Genomic DNA, 20,802 nt, shown 5'->3' on the forward strand with positions numbered 1-20,802 from the left:
GGCTGATTTTGACCACTGCAGAAACCTCCACATGGAGCGCATCCCAAGGTTCCAGGGAAGCATAGCACTTCGACCTTGGGCTGGATTGCAAGCAGCAACTCTAGTCCTAAATGATATTATCATCTTCATTTATTTATTTAATTGGCATTCCATTACTCTACAGGCACTGCTATTAGGTCTCATTGTACTGGATGAAGGCCCTGCACGTGGTAAGAAATGCTCCACTCCCTGGCAGAATTGCAGTCTAAGTAAGGCAGGAGAGGGCGGGAGAAAGGAAATAAATAAGTAGTAACCCTATTAAAAAGATGATGGACTGAGGCACTGAACAATTATGTGACTGTACTAAGGTCATACAGGAAGCCCATGCCAGAACTGAGAAATGAAACTGGATCACCTGAGTGCCAGCCTTGAGCAAGATTATCTGTCCTCTTCAGAATTCACTGGTATATCAGTCGCACGACCTTTATCACACGTCATGGTACCAGTTCTTCACAGCTCCATGCACCACGTGTGTGCCCATGATAATGCAGTTTAGGGGCGTAATTAAAACCACAGTATAATTTTTCCTACACATTTTGCTTATGAAAAGTGCATGAGTAAAACAGAAAGACACAGGATGTATTGTCATTCCAAGGCTTGGGGCCTCTGAAATACACATAAGAACTGATCAAAATTGAATCTAAAGCTTGCACAATTTTAAGTCTCTTCCTTTAAGTACTTTCATGCCCTAAGGGTGGGATTTTCCAAAAGGCTCCATTTATGGGAGTTTTATCACTGACTTCAACAGGAATAAAGTTAGGCCAGCCCTCAGGCCATTTGAAAGCCAGCTCACTTACTTTGCCTACTCAGACTGAGAGTTTTTTAGGGCAGGGCTGCTTCTTCCTCTGCATCTCCTTTTATCTACTATGGCCATTCAGGCTGATGTGGGGAACCTGTGCCTATCACGGTATCTGGATTATATGGATCTGGCAGGGTCACAGTCACATGGCAGCTAGACAAGTGCAGGTGACATTTCTGGCTTCACCTCTCACACAAATATCTTAACTGCAGAAGCAGGGTTGGAGATAAAGTCACATGGGGGGGGGTGGGAGACCTGGAATTTCTTGTCAGTACAGCATTATGGACATCTCCTGTGAAGTGTACTGCCGCTCAATAAATGAATGTTATATTGCACTTATGTTAAACAACAGCTGCATTGTCTACGCGGCCCTCACACAAACAAGCATATCATGGGTTGTTTTGTGAGGCACCTGCAGCCTGGTCTCTGAGAAGTTTGTCCCCTGAAATAACCCTGTGTACCCCTCCCATCCACACCGTGAGAGAGTGTGTTTTTGTTCTTCCCACAGTTCCCTATTGTGTCCTTTAAACACAGACTGGGCAATAGGCAATAGGCTTTGTGGTTGATTCAGAGCAACCTGGATGCCGATGATTAGAAAGAAATGTCATTTATAAACCAGCCAAATTCATACCCTGAGACTTTAACTTTTTGGCACAGTTTGGCTAAAATTGGCTAATGGGTTTTGCAGTTGTTATGGAAAGATTGGCCGACTGGCAGACATAGAACAAGGTCCAAATTGTGCCATGGAAACTTGATGGGTTTGCCAAAGATGGCCACAGATTTCTAACTATAAAATTTTCCCTGAAGTGATGAACAACAACTTAAAGATCACTTCAAACTGGCTTCAAACTGGACTCTCAGCATTGTTTATGAAGGCTGCAATACTGGTATTACCCTGATATCCCTCTTCTTAATGTCCCATTGAAGGAGCATCTCAGTTTCCATTTTAAACCAATAGCTAAATTCTTGATGTGCCGTGGATATGACCCAAACATATTTTGAGGCCCAGGAAGAAAGGTAAGAGGTGGGGAAAAAGCAAAAAATTTGCATATTTTAAACCCTTTTTAAAAACCTGTTCTTTAGGCTGAGATTGCTCAAAAGCTTGCTTAGAAATTTTTAAATACTCGGGGGTACATGCAGTTCTTGAGTTTATGCTATTAGGGTGCAGTCGAATTGCTGAGACACAGCAAGAAATTCCACTTTTTTTTTTATTACTATTATTCATCTTGGATTATGTGAAGGAATTTTGACTTGTGAAGATAGACAGCTCTCTCCCTTAGCTTGGGGCTGGTCCGAGTGACCAAACGCCGTTCTGCCCCCGCCACTGACTCGCCGTGCAACGCGGCCGTGTCCACTTAAGGCCGTCTCGGTTACCCCACGTGCGGTTAATTATACCCACTTATCGCTTAATTGCTCCATCATTATAACTTAACACCTTCCTGCGCCCACACAGCGCGGGGAGGGGGAGCGGCGGCGCTGGCCCCGCCCCGGCCCCGCCCCCGCCGCGGCCCCGCCCCCACCAAGCTAGGCTGCGCCGTGCGAACTGAATGATGTCATGCTCCGGGGCCGCGCGTGACCGCCGGGGCCCGCCCTCGTCGCCCATTGGCCGCCGCCCGTCGCCCGTCAGGCCAGCGACGCCTCCCATTGGCCGGCGCCTCCGCCCCGCCGCCGCCCCTCGGAAAATAATAAACAATCGAGTAAAATGCGGCGCGGGGCGGGGGTCCGGGCGGGCTCCGCGCCCCCTCCCGCGGAGCTGCCTGCAGCCAGAAAAGCCTTTCCTGAAAGTGCCGTGGCGTTCGCAGGAAAATTGCCTTCAGCCAGAAGCGACTGCTGCACTGAGGACCGCGCAAAACCATCTCTCGGCTTTCCTCGATCCCCTTGTCTCAAAGCTAAGTTGTGCCAAGCTGCAGGTGCCCTCCAGATGCGGGTTCGAGGCAGTGGAGAGCTGCGTGTGGTGGGAGGGGGAGGGACTGGGTGGGTACGTGTCTGGCAGTCAGGTGTGCCATTCCAGAGTGCCAAATGTCTAGAGGTAGGGCACCGACAGGGAGACCTGGAAGCCACACCTCTGAAACAATGTCAGTGTCGGTTGTCTTCACGGGACAAAAAACGTCCCCGAGGTGACTGTCCTGTCTGCATGGCGCTGTGCAGAGGTGCATCCTCATACCTTGGCTTCGTTGTGGTGGTGCTTACACAGCACAGCCCTAAAATAACTACCTCTCACAGCCCTGCTTCCCTCTACCTGCAAACAGAAGGTGTGCTTGTACAGCAGGGGATTTAATCGGAGATCAGGTGATGAGAATGAGGGCTGCAGGAAATGATTTACCTTTTCTCAGGCTCACAGCCTGGCCTCTCCTTTTGACAGCAGGTGCCCAATACGGCCTATTTCGCTTCCTCCAAAGAATTAATTCTTTTCTCCCGTACGTGGCCCCTGGAAGAAGTCTAAGCACCTCCCTCATGCTGTCATCCTGTATTTCCAGTGATCACAGCACTTGTTCAGGAGCTGAAGATGTGGCTCCTGGTCCTTTTCCCAGGACTTTGTGTTTTCTTCTTTGACAGATGTTTGATGTAAAGTACATAGCGCACACTTTCAAAAGGGGACTGAAATCCACGGCTGCTCCCCTCCCTTCCCCATGGCAATGTTATTACTGCTGGGTCATGGCCTCTCCTTGATTACTCCCGTGAATCCCGAAGCCCCACCCTCTCCCCCAAGCAGCAGTACGGGTTCAACAGGCTGGTTGGAAATGGAGTGTGTGTCAGGCTAGCCTGCCTCCCTAGTAAAATACTCCTCGGGAAGGTCAGAGCGAGGTATCTGAACCCCGGCAGGCAGAAGAAGGAGAAAATGACCTCGTGTCACCTGGTGTGAGGGGCACTACAAGGCACACAGGGGGAAGGAAATCTCCCCTGGGGAGTTGAGGAAGGGTTCAAAAAGGCTGGTGAAGTGTTAAGCAAAAGCAGCCAGCGGCTTGGCACATGGTGGAGAAGTCGATTATAAACATTTGCAGCTGGTTCTCTCTCTCCTTCCTCGGAGGAACTGGGTAACTGCTGACTCAGGAGCTGCATCAAGTCGGAGGAATGAGAAGGGGGTCATGTTTCCCGAGTGCCTGTACACGCCGCAGAGCGATGGGATAGCGCCGGGCACCTCCTACCGCCTGTCCCGTCTTGGAAAAGCGATCCCAGCAGCGTGCTCTAAGAAGCCAGAGCCTATTGGTATGTGTTGGATGTGCTCTGAGCAGGCTACGCAGCCGGAGCCGTGGGTCTCTTCTTGCATGGAAACGTGTCCGAGCTACGAATTCCAGCACTGGGTCCGGGGGAACACAGGCACAGAGCTGCCCAACATGGGGTGGTTGTGTGTATGTGAAAGACAGAATATCCTGTATCTTGAGATGCTGACAACCTAAAAATAGGACTTTATTGCCTCAGGATTAGGCATCTAATTAGGAGCAGGGGATTTTGGGAGGGCAGTTCTGAACTTTAATGCCTCTGTTCTGCCCCAGTACCGTTCTGCTGTTAAAGACTTTACATTCCTTGCAGCTCATGTGAACGTCACTCAAACATGCTCAGGGCATGCAGTTATAGCAACTGCCCTGCAAACTCTTCCTGGAATCTGAAAAGTTGAATTCTTCCATTTGCACACACCCTTGCCTGCCTTGCAAAATCATTTCCTTCAGTTTAGCAAACCAAAACTTCAACTGAAGTCATTCACTGCCAGTTTACCTATGGAAAGGCAATGGCAGCAAGAGTGAGACCTGATTTTACTGGTTTTTAAATTTACTTTTTGGGGATACCATTTCGGTGAACCCTCTAATTGAATACATGCCGATCTGCTAAAGAGCTTGCTGCTTCTAAATACAGTAGGTACTCTTCATAATAGGCCTGTCTAGTTTAAAATATAGGTAGAGGTATTATAAACCTTGTTTAGCCAAAATAGACTTTTTTTCCTTGGAAGTAAACAAGGAAAACTAGGGGAGGAACTCTAGCTGAGGTCTGACAGATGTTCAAGTATGTGAAGCTTAAAGAGGAACGTGTGCTATTCAGTTTGCTCACGGAGCCTTTGTGACCTGTGTCTTCGCAGTAATGATGACACAAGCTTTTTTGAATAAAAGGGACAAATTAACTGCCGTGGCTAATTGCACCCTTGCTAGCTTGCTAACCAAGGACACCATTTGACTGTGAAAATTGTTGGTGTACCCAAATCTTTCAGCTGGAGAGAATATCCAAAGTGAGAGTGTTCCCATATTAGATTAGAAGCGTTATTTTAAAAACTTCCTTTAATTGAAAAATTAAACACTATTTTAAAACTTTGCTTTAAAACAGTGGTGCACTGCTTTGAAAAATTAAGATCATATGGAATCATTTGTTGCTTTTCAATTTGTATTCAGTCTCTGGTGCAATTTTATGTACTCACTAATGCATAAAGTCTTTTGGAGCCAGAATAAAGCACCACAAAACATGATTTAATGCTATAGGGTCACCAGATCTGTTTCACATTACTGCATGTTTCAATCTGCTGAAAAGAAGGGGTTGTCCCCGAACCAGTGAAACAATGATGGGCAAGCAGGGGGGAAGCCCATAAATCTAAAACACTTTGGAAATATAGTGCACATATCAAGAAAAACTTCTAAAGGATTCAGTGGGGATTTGGCTGCATAAGAGATTAAAATTATGTAAATTTATATTAAGAACAGGAAAGTTAAAGTCAGTATTAATAGTACAACACTTGGTTGCAATTTAATGTGTCTTAATAAATCACTTTTCAAACAGTACAGGCCCACATATGCATGTGACTGTAAGAGAAAATAAGAGCAAGTAATCTGGGAGTGCACAAAAGTGCTTTTGTTTTTAGTTCTGTGGTCACTGGAAGTGCCTATTCTTGTGCTTATTCACAAACACCTCTGGCTCCTTCTTCCAGAAATCCTATCCAAACATATTTGTTCTGACTTCATTAGAGGACTTTGTGCTTTTGTTCTTTTCATATGACTTGTTCAGGGTTCAGTCTTACAGTGTCACTCCTCTGGCAAAGGACTGAGATGGGTCCGGTGCCTTCGCTGCTTTTTTTTTTTTCTTCCTTTTGCTTTCTTCCCCCCCCCCCCCCACCCCCAAATGACAAGCTGTGGGGCACTTTTTGCTCTCAGGGCTTAGGCATTTCCCTTTCACTGGTTCAGCAGGGATCAACAAGAAGAGGCCAAGTCTGACAAGTAAACCTGCATGCATGGTTTGAGCCACCTGGCAATGAACTCTGCAGGCATAGGAGGCAACCTTTCTGTTTTTATCATGAACCTGAGAGCAGTATAACTGTCTGGCTAGTTATAATTTAACAGAAACCCCATTTTTCATCTCGCTGTGGTGGTATGCTTTCTTTTAAATGTCATCTGTAGAGTCTCCCAGTGAGTGGGAGCTGCAATTTTGCTTTGTATTTCTTACAGATACTAACAAAAGCTAGTCCACCAGGTTACTGAATAGGAGCCATATTCCTTCTTAGAGGCCTAAGCATGCTAAAAAAGAGTTTGCCATAACTTTAATACTTCAATCAAAATATTTTTCAGTATATATTTGTCATTTATAACCAATAGAATAATTGACTGGTTTTTTTATTAATTTTGAAATCTTATATTTTCAGCTTTATTAAGTAAGTAAATTAATCTTCAGCTTTCCTGTAGCACTGGAGCTTGTTCATCATGGCTGTGCCTTCCATCATTCTTTAGTAATTGATAGTAGTAATTTCAAATCAGTTCAGATCTTTTGTTCAAAATAAACAGAGTATGTATTTGTCTTCTGGATCAGCCCCTTAATGTGACCTCTCCTGTCTGCTCAAATTATAGTATCAAAATAAAAATCTTCAGAAAAATGGAGCCAGTTGAATGAATACATCATCAGTATTAAAACCAATATCATGAGGAGTAATTGCGGTCTTCAATTAACTTTCACCCAGATCCTATATCTTACCCATTGGAAAATCTTAAATAAAATCCTCTTCAAGCTTTTTTAAAAACAGTTGTCAGTTTAGGCATATATTCCTACTTTAACTTGTATGTATGTTTGTTAAGACTATTGCTTGTCTGTAGATGGCAATAGCATTACAGTGCTGAAGTAGCCCCCAGCCTGTGATGCTGGTGAGCATTAAGTTTGAGAATGAAGAGGAAAAAAATATCTTGCCTTTTTCTTTTCTGTTTGTTTGTTTTTTTAATGTCTGCAGCAGTGGCAATGTAGTGGCTGTTCTACTTGCAGGAATGTTGGGACTAATCATGTGAGAAAAGATCCTGGAGTGATGAGGCAGCATATTTCCCATGTCTGAGGTCAGGATTTGTTCTGTGAAGCTGACCTTTAAAACAGCCTGAAAATGAGGAACGTGGCACCAGAGAGCAGAGCAGGAAGTATGAAATTATGTAAGATATGTTTCTTCTGCATATGAAATACTTTTTTTTTTTTAAGTTCCAGGTTTGTGATTCAGCATTTTCTGCCACTGAGAGATACAAGAAAGGGGAAAATTCTTTTGCAAAAAAAAAAGAAAGTCCCTATTGTTCTAATCAAAACCTAATAAAATATTAGCCATCAGGTATTTTTGTTCCCTTCTGATGAGCTGGGGTTGAGATTACATTTTCCCAAAATCACTCTCCCCTCAGCCTCCTGATCTGAGAACCCTGGAACTGAAGACAAAGTTTTATTTAGGCACAGCTTGGGCACCTTTTCTATATATAATCTGTGTGAAGCGCTTCCAACTTTGTTGGCATTGGATTCCTGGGTGACTGCTGTTTCAGCTCTGACAAGCAACTGCAGGACAGGCCTGTAATGAGGAAGCTCCAGGGTGCTGGTGCCCAATGGATGTTTGGTGCAGGACAGGTAGGTCAGGGACCCCCTGGGGCTAAAGCATCAGCTTGGGTGAGGTTGCCAGCCTGGGTTTGATCCCAGCTCCATGGTGATGCAAGCCCTAGACACAAGCTCTCCTCTCTGAGCTTATGCAAAAGTGCCTTTACTGCCTTTTTTTCCTTCTTGCCTTTTTGCCCTGTGCCCTTTCCCTTGTTGAGATGCATGAGGTTGCATTGAGAGGTTTGATGCAACTGCCAGATGCCCCAGCCTGTTGCTGCCTCCCTGGTCTTAGAAACACTGCTGATCTGATTGGAAGCAGAAAATGAGGGAGCCATTTCATCTTTCTCCCTCCTTGGAGACTGGTTCTGTGTTAAGATGGCATTTAGCTCTCTTGATAAAAGGAGGTGTCAGTGGTGAGGAGCACTCCCAGGTAGTGGAGCTCAGCTGGGTCCATGGAATGACTGGTCCCTGGCACAGTGTTGGCCTCAGGATGTTAGCATTTTCCCAAACAATTCCCAGGTATCTGCATAAAAAGTGTGCAGACACTACACTTCGGTGGGTAGGAGGGTTTAACAGCTGCATGTACACAGCTAGTCTGTGCCCATTGGCTCATTTATCCCTATGGATGTGGTCTGGGTGTGCCTGGGGCGATCTCTGCTCAGAGCAGAACCCTGCAGAAGGGCAGCCTTGCTTTCTAGTGTTGAATTATGTCATGGGGAAGAAGGAAGACAGCCTTGTCATGCTTTCCCTTTACCTGCTGAGATGGCAGCACCAGCAGAGGTGACTGATGGCTTTTTGGTTGCTCCAAATGCCAGACAGAAGGAAGCAGGCTTGCATCTGCCTCAGACTCTGAATAGATTTTTTTTTTAAGAGTCCTAAGGGACAAGCAAATGGATATAAGCACGTAGTGTATTTGTGAGACCAGCACTGAGATGGCCTGCATGTTATAAATTGATGTTGAAAAATGGGTGGTGGAACATTAGAGCCACACAAAATGATTCAGAGCCTGAAGAAAATGCTTCACAATGGGAGACATGAAGCACTTTGTCTCTTTAGTTTATCAAAAAAGGCTGAGCAGAGAATTGATTATGATGGTGAAGGAACTTCCTTGGAAGAAAAATACCAGGTACTGAAAGGCTCTTTAATCTAGTAAATTATGGGAATGTGTTTCAGCAAGCTGAAATCAGATACATTCATATGAAAAACTGGGCACAAATTTATTGGAATGAAGGTGGTTAATCACCATAACAAGCTGTCAGGGTAGTTGGAACATTTTCCAGATGTGCCGAAGCCAAGACAGGCCTGTTTCTGAAGGGTGTGCACTAACCACAGTTAAAAGCATGGGGGACGCTGCAGTCAAGTCTCAGGCAAGGTAAACAGGTGAGGTTTGAAGGACTGTGATGTGTGACAGGCTTGACTAACAGCTCCCAAAGGAGCTGTGAAGATCTAATGGTTCCCATCTGTCCTTAACCTCTGAGAGACTGAGAAAAATGGCACTTAGCAGAAAGTGGAAGGGAGGAATCAGAATGACAGCCTCATCATTGGCACACTCCTGTGACCTCTGTTTCTGGAAGGACTTTGTCTTTCACCTGCTTGGGGCTTTACTAATGTTTGCTGTACTGCCAACACAAGAACAACCTTTCTCCAATCCACAAGCTCTCTTGTACAGATTGGCATCAGCACCTTTAATTTTAGGAGAGCATGAGTAAAAATTTGTGATGCTCAGCAGCTCAGTGGTAGCTAGGATAAGTAGTTTCCTTTTTCAGGTTTTTTTTTTTTTTTTAATTCCATCTTCATAAGCTTTGGTCTTGCCTGTTCTTCACACCTCCTAGTTTCCCTAGTATCCATTTCCTTGTATTGCCTTTGCCACCAGACTCAGTGTATTTTCCTGCATTGATAATACGTGGTGCAGGATGTCTTGGAGGATGCTTCCTACCTATAATTTGACAAAATAAACCCTATCATTCTTGCATAGATTTCACACGAGATGGGTATGTCAGTGATGTGCTGTGTAGATAAGAGCTTGTCAGGAACTTTTTGATAAAGTACCTTTCATCCAGAAGTACAAGTTTGTACCTGCTGTAGCTATTGACAGAAACACACTAAGGTATCTGCAAAATAACTGCAGTCTGTATCTTGAGAAGTGCCCTAATCTAATTTTAAAAACAAGGCTTCTTTTCCAGAAAACCAGTTGGTGGTGGAAATCAGGAATTTCTTATCTCCTGTTGCCTTTTCTGGGGGTCCCAGTGCTTTCCTGCTTATTGCCATCTGCCAGGGATGATGCAAGTATTTTATACTCTCAAGCCCTAAGATAAGTTTGTTCACTTTTCCTTGTTCCAAAGGGCAAGGTACAAAGTCAGAGCTGAAACAAGGCAAATGATTTCCACACAGCATCCCTATCTTCAAATTGGAGAGATATGGATTTGAAAGGTGAACGGTTTGGTAGATAAGACATTGACTGGATGGATGCAGGCAGAGAGTTGTGGTCAAAGACTCTATGCCTAGGTAGAGGCTGGTGCCGAGTGGTGTCCCTTGAGGCGCTGTCTCTTTAGTGTCTTTATTAATGACAGTAGGACCAAGTGCACCCTCAGCAAGTTTGCAGATGACATAAAGCTGAGCGGTGCAGTTGACACAACAGAGGGAAGAGATGCCATCTAGAGGAAGCTGGACAAATGGGAGAAGTGGGTGCATGAGAACCTCCTGAGGTTCAACAAGTGCAAGGTGCTGCAGCTGGGTCAGGGCAATCACAGTACGGACTGGCAGAAGAAGTCATGGAGATCAGCCCTGTGGAGAAGGACTTTTGGGTTCTCATAGATGAAAAGCTGAACAGGAGCAAACAGTGTACACTTGCAGCTCAGAAAGCCAAACACATCCTGGGCTGCATCAAGAAGTGTGGCCAGCAGGTCAAGGGATGTGATTCTGCCCCTTTACTCTGCTCTCTGAGTCCCCACCTGGAGTGCTGCATCCAGCTCTGGGGTTCCCAGTACAAGATGTGAACCTGTTAGAGTCCAGAAGAGGCCATGAAGATGATCAGAGGGATGGTGCACCTCTCCTGCCCAGACAGGCTGAGTGAGTTGGGATTGCTCTTCTCTTAATGGATCAGAGAAGGCTACAGGAAGACCTCATTGCAGACTTATAGTACTTAAAGTGGCTTATAAAAACAAAAGAGAGAGGCTTTTTACATGTAGTGATAAGACAAGGGGGAATGGTTTTAAGCTTAAAGAGGATAGGTGTAGATTAGATGTTAGGGAGAAATTCTTTACTGTGAGGGTGGTGAGACACTGGAACAGGATGAACACTGGAACAGAGAGGATGCCACATCCCTTGGAAGTGTTCAAGGTCAGGCTGGATGGAGCTTGAAGCAATCTGATCTAGTGGAAGGTGTCCCTGCCCCTGGCAGGGGGGTAGGAACTAGATGATTTTTAAGGTCCCTTCCAACCCAAACCAGTCTGTGACTCTATGAATGAAGGGGTGGAGTTGTCATCCAGTTGTCATGCAGTTGTTGTTAATATCCACAAACCATTAACCTGGTTCATAGACTCTCTAGAACACGGAAGTTAGAAGTAGATCAGGGTTTTGAACTTACATCTCCAAATACTGAGAGTCCTGAACTTACTTTTATGTGGGGAAAAAAAACCCTTTGAAGAATAAGAAATGTTGGGGGGTGATGGGGGTCATGTTTGTTTTAGATTTGGGGTGTTTTTGGAGGACACACAAGAAGTTTTCCAACCAGTTTTCCTGAAGCCCCCATACCTCTGGGAAGCAGCAAGAATATCTGCATGAGCAAAGAGCTCCAGCACAGGAAAGTACAGAGGATGTAAGAAGAATGAGGATTTAGCTGGAGTGATGGAAGTGGTGAAGTCCTGCAGCCACTGGTAGGCTTTTCTGTAAAGACTGCAGTTGCAAACAGAGCCAGGCAGGAGCTCATCCAGACTTTAAGAAACATTTAGTTTTAGAATTTAAGAACCCATGTTTTAGTCTGAACTGAACCCATGAGTCTGAAACTTCTTTAAACTCTGGATGGATTTTGCTTTTAACCTTACCCTGTAGCTTGGATCCATTTGTTTAGTCATTGGCCAGATGAAGGTTATTCTTTGTCTCAGAGAAAAGATTTACCTTTGCTCTGTGTCTCACATTAGCTTACTGTTGTCCCCACAGTTCATCTGCTTTTATATGCATATCCTGCTGCTAAATGTGGATAAAATTAGCAGATAGTCCTTTTAGTCTCTTTCCTTTCAGCTTGTTGATTCAGTCCTAGGCATGGTAATGTGTAACTGAAGGATGTTGGCCCTGCCCAACTGGCTTAGATCTCACCTCTAAGCCTGTACTCAAAAAACCTACCTATTCTGAGCAGCATGGGAAGCTCTCCAGGGCCCAGAATGTGAAAATTAATAAATTCTTGTAGAAATGTTTCTGTAATGCTGTGGAATCCAGCCAAGAGACATGATGAATGCGAAAACTGTTTTCTAGGACATCCAGTTTCATTTAATTTTGTCAAGCCCATAGAACTTTTCAGCAAATGTCTGTATCCTTCCATCCTACATCCTTTTGTGATGTGGTTACCCTGGCAATCCAGCTGACTTTCCAGAAAAGCCAGCTCCATCAAAGTTCATTGACTTGCTACATTAAAGGCCTTCAGTAGGCTTCAGCATGTATTGATGCCAGTTCTTTCATGGGCTTGGGCTGTTATGAGAAGAGATCTGCAGAGAGGGTTATGCTCTAGCATGCTTGATTGGAGCTGATTTTTTTTCCTTGTTTCTTCTTCACTCTACATGGACCAATAAACTTGAAACACTGAGGTAATTTTTCTGCATATCATCAGACTTCTGTTCCAGCAGATTCTTTATAGGGGCAAAGTGTTCCAGTAAAGGTCTCTTCTTATGTACCTGCCTTCAATGTGCTTGTGCAATAGTTTGACTTGATAAAATCTCAATATAATTTCTTCCTTTAGGCAAGCCACAGAGGGACCAATGTTTAACAAGCTCGTTTATATTTTCCACTTGAATTTAGCATTTTTTTAACGCTTGAGATTAAGAAATAGAGCCTAAAAGGTACTTAAGTATGCAAGAACACTGGGCATTGAAATGCCTGACTCCCTGAGTGCCACATGGAGTGCTCGCATTTTATGGGGGGAAAGTTTGGTGCCTCTGAAGAACAGAACCTGAACACATAAGGAGCTGCTTGCACCAGTCAAGAGTGGTATGAGCCTCGAAGGGGAAATCACATGGGGAAGACCAAGCAGACAAGAGCTGCTCTCATGATAAAAAACAAACAACAAAATAATTTTTAAAAACCCGAACCAAACAACAACCCATGAAATGTTAAACAGACGTTGACACATCCCCTCTAGTACCTTCCAGTTTCTTTGCTCATGTTTTTGGAGAGGATATAGTCCATACATTCTCCTAGGATATTGTCAGTGGATAGGATTTCTGTAAGCTGAGCCCTGTGGGAGGAGGAGGAGGAGAAGTAGAGACACTGATAATGAAGGGGTGGAAGAACAGGACTAAGGGAGCTTCTTGAAGCTCTTAACCATAGTAAGCCCAAGAAAGGGCCATCTTTTTTTATAAAGGCATAGTCCTGGGGGTATTTTTTAGGAGCCTGTCATAAGCTAAATCCTACAAGTGCTCTGGATTTCACAGCATTGGGATTTTAGGCTTGTACAAAAGCCAGATTCCTCTAAGTCTGTTCCAGATATTGTGATTTTTTGAGAACAGGATCCCAGCAGAAGACAACCACAACAGAGAGATTTCTTCACTGAGATAGGGAGATACAACTCATCAGCACAGCTGCCCTTGAATGTGGGGAATTCACAGCTGCACCTGAAATTGTGTGACTCAAGGTTTCTCATAAGAACACCTGTATGTGCAGTGAGCATCCCAGAATTATTTCAATCTCAGGAACAGGTGGCAACTACCAGCTCACTTGGCCAGAAAGTCTCCACATGCAGGGGCAGCAATGACCCTCACCAAGAACTTCTGCACCCCAGGGTGGAGACAGCCTTTCACCACCCAGGCAACATGCTGCCAAATATATGCTAAAAATGATGGGTTGGAGACAGGGATCCAGGTGGTGTCACAAGGTAGCCATGCAGAAGCCTTCCAAAGGTTTTTTGAGGGCCTGCCTGTGGCTTTGCTGGAGAGCACACATGCCCTGTACCCTGCACCAAAGGATCCTGCTGGTGCTATGACTGGGAGGATTCAGCTTGAGCAAGGCAGCATCTGGCTACAGGGAGAAGGCTGGGATAGGATCAAGCAACATGAAAGGGGTCATAGCACCAAGAGAGTTCAAGAAGTTTGGACAGTACTCTTGGACACATGGCATGACTCTTGGGGATGGTCCTGTGTAGGGCCAGGAGCTGGACTCAATGATCCCTGTGGGCCCCTTCCAACTTAGATTATTCTGTGATATATGGCAGCCCAATTTCAAGGAAGCCCTTTCTTCCCAAAACCAAGTTATAATTGACTGGTTGTGTATTAAAACCACATCTGTTTAAAAACATAAATCATGGTGAAGGTTAGGTCATCCCTGTCCTGTGGAAAGCTCTGCTGCCCACCTGCCCCACACCTCCCTGTCCAGCAGCCACCCTGCAGCCCCTTACGACGCCTCTGCCCCCCATTTTTGTGTCCAGCCTGCCTGACATGGGACACAGGGCTGTATCCCATGCTGGGAGTGTGGCTGTTTGATATCTCCCTTAGTTTTGGGTTTGCTTTTTTTTCCAGCACTTCACAGACATTTTCGGGTTGGAGGAGGCCTCTGGAGATCATCCAGTCTGAACCCTCTGCCAAAGCAGGGTCACCTAGAGCAGGTGACACAGGAACATGTCCAGGTGGATTTGGAGTCTCTCCAGAGAGAGACTCTGCACAGCCTCCACGGGCAGCCTATTATAGTAACATAAAGAAGTTCTACTTCATGTTGAGGTGAAACTTACTGTGTTTAATTCATGTCCATTGCTCCTCATCCTGTCACTGGGCAGCACCGAAAGTAGCCTGGCACCATCCTCTTGGCTTCTGCCATCGAGACAGCCTTAATGGCATCCCCTCTCAGTCTTCTCTACTCTAAACTGAACTTTCTGAAAGGGATCTCAGCCCAGGCTAGTACGGCGTATTTGCCTGGCTTTGTTCTCAGCCTGGCGGTGACAGTCTGGGGTGTATTTGTGACAGTCTGGGGTGTATTTTTACCCTCTCCTTGCCAGGCCGCTCCCCCCGCCGCGCTGCCGCGGAGCGCGCCCGCCATCTTGTGGGCTCCGCCCGCCTTGCAGGCCGCCCTCAGCCCAGCCCCGGCGGCGCTCGGGGCTTCAGCGGGAGCTTTCCCGAGCAGATTTCGAATATAGAAGATAACTGGGGCTGGAACAGCTTGCCCAGAGAAGTTGCGGATGCCCCATCCCTGGAAGTGCTTAAGGCCAGGTTGGATGGGGCTCTAAACGACCTGGTCTAGTGGAAAGTGTCCCTGCCCATGGCAGGGGCGTGGGAACTTTAAAATCCCTTCTATCCCGAGCTATTCTGCGATTCTGATTCTGTGATTTTGCAGACAAGGGTAGGAGAAAGCCGAAAGCAGTGTCCTAAGGCAGGCATTCCCTTTTATCACTGGGAAGTGGCTGATTGCAGAGTGAGTGGATGTCTTTCCAGAGCCCCAGCAGGTGCAAGTCTTATGGGGAACCTGAGCTATTTGGTTACTCCTGTTATCCTAAAAACGGGTATCCCCACAAATCCTTGCCAGTCTAGGATTTAATACCCCCAGCCTGCTAATTTTTTACCATCAGAGAGGTCAGTGTGTGCAGATCCTGGGGAGGACGAGCAAAGAACTGGGAATGCATTGGCTGGAAGTGCCACTGAATCGCAGAAGCAATGAGCGTGGTTGATGAGAAATTGCCTGCTTGGCACTACTACAACAGCCTGCTGAAGAGAGAGTGATGCAAGTGCATGCACACTCCTCTAGGAAAGGGTGAGGAACAAAATTTTTCCTCCCCTGAGGCAAGAGAAGAGATCCTAACACAGAGTGGAGCCAGATGATGGTGTATGATGTGCCCAAGTACAAAAGTATTCCTGCAGAACTAGGGGCTAGCTTTCCTTTCTCAGTCAGTCTTTCATGATAATTTACTGTTTATCCTGCCTTAGCCTGGACTCTCTGTTTTGCCTAGATAATGGAACAGTGGTGCCTCTATTTACTTAAAATACAGCATTGAACTTGTCTGTTGTCACTGATGGTAGATGCACCAAAGTCAGAGGAGAGGGACCCACAAATCCTGACAGCTTCCCTAACATCTCCCTTCAACAGGAGCATCTCAGCCCAAGTGAAACAGTAAAATCTCCCCAGAACCTGTAGTGCAGCAGGGTTTTGAAGACCACCCCCCCCCCACAATGCAAGGGGGAGGATCTCCCATGGGAGAGCTGTGAAGTTAATAGGAAGATGGAAGCTTGTGTCTGTTTTAACCCAAGAAATGTGAAGCTCTGCTAAAACTCACTTTGCCCTGTTTTTACCCTTAGCTTACCCTGTTAATATGCAAAAAATTTTCAATCATCTTTCTGTTTGAAAGACAGGAGTCCAGCTGGACTAGAGTCCAGCTTCTCTTTTGTAGGGACCCATCTTCCACCCTAGTCAAGTATCTAAATACATTGGTGGATTTTGACCCAAAGGCTGAGACTTCTGAAGCTCATTTCTTATTTGGGACATAGGCAGGAGCTTGTGGCATTAACAGCTCAATGGCTTCAGCTCTAAATGAGCTGGCAAAGGTGTTCTCAGCCCAGAAAGTTTTTCTATTTCCAGCTGTAGTAGTTGATCAGAGAAGCAGTGTCTGCCCCTCCTCTTCCCCTTTTCACAGCACTGCTTTCCAGCCTCTCATTACCCAGTCTATCCATACATTCAGGGTTGCCCCATCCCAGGTGCAGAATCTGGCACTTTCCCTCTTCATACTTCATATGGTTGGTGATTTCCCAGTCCTCTGATTTGTCAAGGTCTCTCTGCGGCACCTCCTTACCCTCAAGGGCTTCAGCAGCTCCTCCCAATTTAGTATCATCAGCAAACTTACCCAGGATCACTTCAGATTCTGCATCCAAGTCATTTATGAAGATGTTGAAGAGCACAGGGCTGAAGATGTAGCCCTGTGGAACCCCATCAGTGACAGGTCACCAGTCCAATGTCACCCCATTCCCTAAAACCCTTTGTGCCTGAGTGGTGAGCCAGTTGCTCATCCATGGCATGATGTGTTTATCCAGCTGTGTGCCTGACATTTTGTCCAGAAGGATACTGTGAAAGAAAGTATTGAAAGCTTTACTGAAATTCAAAAAGATCACATCAATTGACTTCCCTTGATCAGCTAGGTGGGTGCCCTTGTTGTAAAATGAAGTTTGACAAGAAGGACCTTCCCCTCAGGAAGCCATGCTGGCTGTGACTGATGAATGGTGGTTTCCTGCTTGGTTGTGCTCTCCTTGCAAACCTTGTTCCTCTTCCACACCAAGTCACTTATGATACTTTGCTTCTGATTCATCATTGGTGCCTCATTTCGGAAAATTGAAATAAATGCTGGACCAAACCAGGGAGAACTGCAGGGCTACCTGGATGCTATGGTGTGGAGGCAGGTGGTTAAATAGCAGGCAGCTGTCTGTCAAGAAGGAAGAGCTGAGGTGGAGGAGTAGGATGGAGGGTGCCCAAGCAGCACCATACAGCTCACCAAGGGCAAGCAAAGGGATGGAAGGCAGTCCCTATTCAGAGAAGGAACAGTCTGAACAGGAAAAGGGAATCTGGCAAGGACAAGGGTGCAGTTTTGTAATGGTACAGGGGACCCCTGGAAAGACCATGAAATGAGAACAATCAATTAACAAGCTGCTGTGGCTTCAGAAAAGCCATTATAGATATACTGGTGTAATGAGCACATCTGATGCACAGAAGCTATTTAACCTTCAGCCTCTTGCCTTATAAAGCACCTCTGGGGCAGTGGGTAAAGCTGTTAATTATTAAGGTCAACCCTAGCAGACAGAGGTGTCCTCAAGCATCGGTCGCTGTGGTACACTCAGATAATTTCTCCATTATGTCAATAACTAATTTGCTGAATTGGTCAAGAATTGACAGATTAGCATCCATTAACCAAGTCTTAACTCGTGGCTATGGGAGCAGTTACAGGCCACAAGGACTGCAGAACCCATTCATAACTCCTTGAGCCCGTGTAATATATACACATAGACAGTACTGCAGCAGCTTGGTGTTAGTAAAACACATAACCAATGTATGTAAAAAGGCTGGGCAGGCAGTGACAGGCACTGGCTTGAGCAGATGTCTCGATATTTGTCCTCAGGTGCTCTGAGAGCACAGAGTGAAGTCACTCTGACTTTTAAAGAACTATGTATTGAGGAATTGTAAATGAGCAGAATCACAACTAAACCAAAATACCCATCATATTCGCTACCAAAAGGGCTTTTTTCTTTTTTTTTTCTGGTAAAAAAAAAATCCATACAACAAACATTTCATGGATTTGATAAGTGTGCCTTCTTATGTTGTTCACCTTTATGCTGCAAGACAAATCTCATTGCTTTTATTTATGCAAGCCATATAATTTTGTGTACCTAAACGCAAACATTTTTTTCCAAGTATAGCCTAAGAAGAACATTTGGAAACTGCAATACAGCTAGGTAAGAAATTCCTTTGCTTCACAAAGTGGTTTTATTGTTTTGCCTCTAAGCCAAGCAGGACTGGAAAAGCAGCTGTCCCAAGTGGAGCTGTTGTGAAGGGACACGGAGGGGGGGCACAGCGCCGAAGCTGCCTGAGCCTGGCACACCGGCTGCACCCAGCTCGTGGAGGAGGAGGGAAATGGCCGTGTGACTGCGCCACAGTGTTACCTGTGTCTGCACTTATCTGCCTGAGACTCTTCTGGCTGACTGCCTGGAATTAAGCCAAAAGAGGCTGAGGAGAGACAGGAAAGAGAAGGAAATGAAACTACGGTGGTGATAAAACCTAATGCCAACATTCCTTTAGGGGATCAGTGGGGAGCAAGGCACTGGAATAACTGCTGCCAGCCTGCTGCCAGAAGGGGAATGAGCTGCTTTACCAAGGCCAGCAATGAACACAAAAAGATAGGAAGCCCTCCCCCAGAACAGATGAAAGAGCTGGGGACTGGGGGTATGGAAAGGAGGTCAGAGCAGCTTCTTAAGAAGAAACATTACTGGACTTGCAGCTGTACCTGGGTGTCCCACCAAAGCTGGGGACGATGGGCTGTGGGAGGGGATTTCAGGGGCTTGTCTATGCTGCTGAAAAGCACCAACACTTCCCTCAGACTTAGGCTTGTCTCGTGGTTTGTGGCAGGCTTTTGGCTGTACTTCCAACTCTTCTGCCCCAAAGGAAGAGTTTCAGCTGTCCACTGCAGGCTGTTTGGAGGGGGAAGGGATTGGCAGGCAATGTTCAAAGACAGCAGTCCTGTTTAAATGCCAACACAGGGAGTAGGATGGGTGAGACAGGCAGGGGGTGCCAGCCCAGTCACAGGGTGGTGAACATGGCAGCAGCCCTCATCTCCTGGACTTGTGCCCTGGGAGAAATGTCAAAGCTGGAGTGGGGAGGGATGCTGCTCCCTTACCTGGAATGATGTCTGGCTTTTTTCCCCCCCACAGACATCCTTTACCAGACCAGTCACTACCACCTTTCCCCACAAACCTCATCTCACTTGTATTCCTTAGGCTGCCATGGCTGCAGCATCCCTGCTGCAGCATCACTGCAGTACCTGTGTGCAAGGGGCAGGTGGCCGTGGGAGAGGCCACAGGGGGAGAGCAAGCCCAGGTGCACCACAGGCTGGAGCTGTCTGCCCACCAAAACTGCCCAGGCGGCTGTGACTGAAATTTAATTTGCCTGGTGCATTCCGTGGACATTTTCATCAGCATTTCCTACAATCTGCTTGGCAAAGAGGCTCGATTGGCAGCTGCCTGACTGAATGGGCTTTGCACCCAGTCTAACCCTCTCCATTCGCAATTTCCAGTGCTGGAAAACCTCTCTGTCTCACTTTCAGAAGTTTCTATAGCAATCACAGCCATCCTTGTGAAGCACTGGAAATGGCAGCCCATTCAGATTGTAATTTTGCTGGACAGTAATTGCTCCTCTCTCCACTGGCCTCTGAAATGTTACTTTTTGGGAGATATCAACTGCAACTGGAGGAGACTGGTCCTCTGCCTATGTTTCCAACCAGCTTTGCTCCCCCTGCCCCCTGAGGAACTTTGTTAGCTGTTTACAGACTGTGAACCTCGATTAGCAGGGAAGCGTTTCTGGGCACATCATACCTTGGCTACAGGAAAGACCTGACATGAGTGATGCTCTTAACAGGCCTGCAGGAACAAACCTCACCACCCAACACAGCATGTTGTGACCTGAACATTATCCATCACTGCATCTAGAAAAAGTTACACAAGTGTGTTTGCCTTTGCTAATTGTAAAAGACCAGAGCACTCAAAGCTTTTTTCTTCATGTCTGTGAACTTACTTTTCCTAGTTTGGTTGACTTAATCTTAAACAATCACTTGATCTTTTGTTCCATACTTCATTTTTCAGTGGCTTTGATTGCTCTTAATTACTCTGACACTGAAGAACCATGTGCTGAAAATACATTAAGTAACGTCTTCCAATAAGAGAATGTGGTAGAATTATTCCACAGCTTGTGAAGAAATCAGTTAACCATTTCTTAAGCTCTTGTAATGATCTTCCCCTATACTTTTATGGCTATTGTTGCCTGCTGGAAAAATTAGCTTAAAGCTGAGTAAGGGGAATTGTGGATAAGTGTTTGCAATTTGGCTTTGGACTGACATAGTGTGGTTGCACTCAGAGAATTTGAAGTCTTTGCTCTGGCAGCAGTACTCAAATCTGGGAATATAGGATTCACATTGGAAAAGAGTGGATTTTTATAACTATTTAAATGAACAATTTCAGCTAGAGAGTAGATTAACAGAGCCAACTAAACCCTTCACCCTGACAAAGAACTGGCGGGAGGACTATAGAAACACATCCAAAATTTTACCAACATGAATGCAGAGTACTAGGTCAGTGAGAAGCATTTCTGTATTTTAATGGGTCTCTTAGAAATCAATTCAATTTAAAACAAAAGTTGTTTTACAAATATGTGGAGAATGCAGAAGGCTGGAGGGGGAGCAAGTGGCCTGCATCCTCCATCTGCTCCATCCTCCCTCTCCT

General features: G+C 45.7%; 1 long non-coding RNA gene across 1 annotated transcript in view; it reads left to right on the forward strand.

The window, feature by feature from the left end:
* The first annotated feature begins 2,538 nt into the window (after positions 1-2,538).
* Positions 2,539-20,802, forward strand: part of LOC128785596 (uncharacterized) — a 34,546-nt gene continuing 16,282 nt past the window's right edge. Inside the window, exon 1 of the long non-coding RNA XR_008429945.1 lies at positions 2,539-4,045. This is a non-coding gene — a long non-coding RNA (uncharacterized LOC128785596). The remainder of the gene's footprint in view (positions 4,046-20,802) is intronic.

The sequence above is a fragment of the Vidua chalybeata genome, chromosome 3 (assembly GCF_026979565.1).
Source record: "Vidua chalybeata isolate OUT-0048 chromosome 3, bVidCha1 merged haplotype, whole genome shotgun sequence".
Taxonomy (NCBI): domain Eukaryota; kingdom Metazoa; phylum Chordata; class Aves; order Passeriformes; family Viduidae; genus Vidua; species Vidua chalybeata.